The sequence below is a fragment of the Rousettus aegyptiacus genome, unplaced genomic scaffold (assembly GCF_014176215.1).
Source record: "Rousettus aegyptiacus isolate mRouAeg1 unplaced genomic scaffold, mRouAeg1.p scaffold_m13_p_4, whole genome shotgun sequence".
Classification (NCBI taxonomy): Eukaryota; Metazoa; Chordata; class Mammalia; order Chiroptera; family Pteropodidae; genus Rousettus; species Rousettus aegyptiacus.
In genome coordinates this window covers 121,931,292-121,932,040 of record NW_023416307.1, presented here as the reverse complement: position 1 = coordinate 121,932,040, position 749 = coordinate 121,931,292, and the positions used below count along the sequence as shown (strand labels likewise).

The following is a 749-nucleotide window of genomic DNA, read 5'->3' as shown; positions in this document are numbered from 1 at the left end:
AACTGCAGGGCCTGTCTGGAAATGGGTGTGGGGTGTGCAAGCTTTGATACATGGGGGCAGAAATGGCCTTGCCATCAAGGCAGAAGTACTTTGCAAGTTCAGGGGATGTGAGGTTCTGGCTCCTAGAAGCCGCAGGGGATAGATGGCGAGGAGGAAGCAGCCAGGGTTCTTCAGCTGGATTGAGTCAAAAGATTATAACCTGATTGAAGAGGATGGGTGAGTCACAGCCCTGAGGGTGTAGGAATAAGCATATGGTATGTGTGACTCCAGGGGCAGAGTAGCCCTAGAAGATGGAAATCACTGAGGGGATGAGAAGGGAGAAAGCTTCTTGTCCCTGCAGGTAGTTGTTCAGGGGCAGGATAGCCATTGGAAGCATTGTGGAGGGGATCTGACCCTTAGAGAGCTGACTTTCCAAAATGGACTTTCCTGTCCCCTTCTGCCTGTCAACATCTATCTATCAGATCCCCAACTGCCTATGAATACTATCCAAGGTAGCTCCTTACAGTGGAGCGTGAGGCATGTCGCAATCTGCCACTAACTTGGCCACATCACTTCTTACCCGCTAAGCTACAGTAGCCATACCTAAATTCTTGCTATTTTATGAACACATTATGCCCTGTTACACTTTTTTTTTTTTAATACCTACAGCACCTAGGTGGTCTCCCATCCAAGTACTAACCAGGCCCGACCCTGCTTAGCTTCTGAGATCAGATGAGATCAGGCATGTTCAGGGTGGCATGGCCATAGAC

At 49.1% G+C, this 749-nt stretch overlaps 1 pseudogene; it reads right to left on the bottom strand.

The window, feature by feature from the left end:
* Positions 1-630: 630 nt before the first annotated feature.
* Positions 631-749, bottom strand: LOC118601965 (annotated as a pseudogene).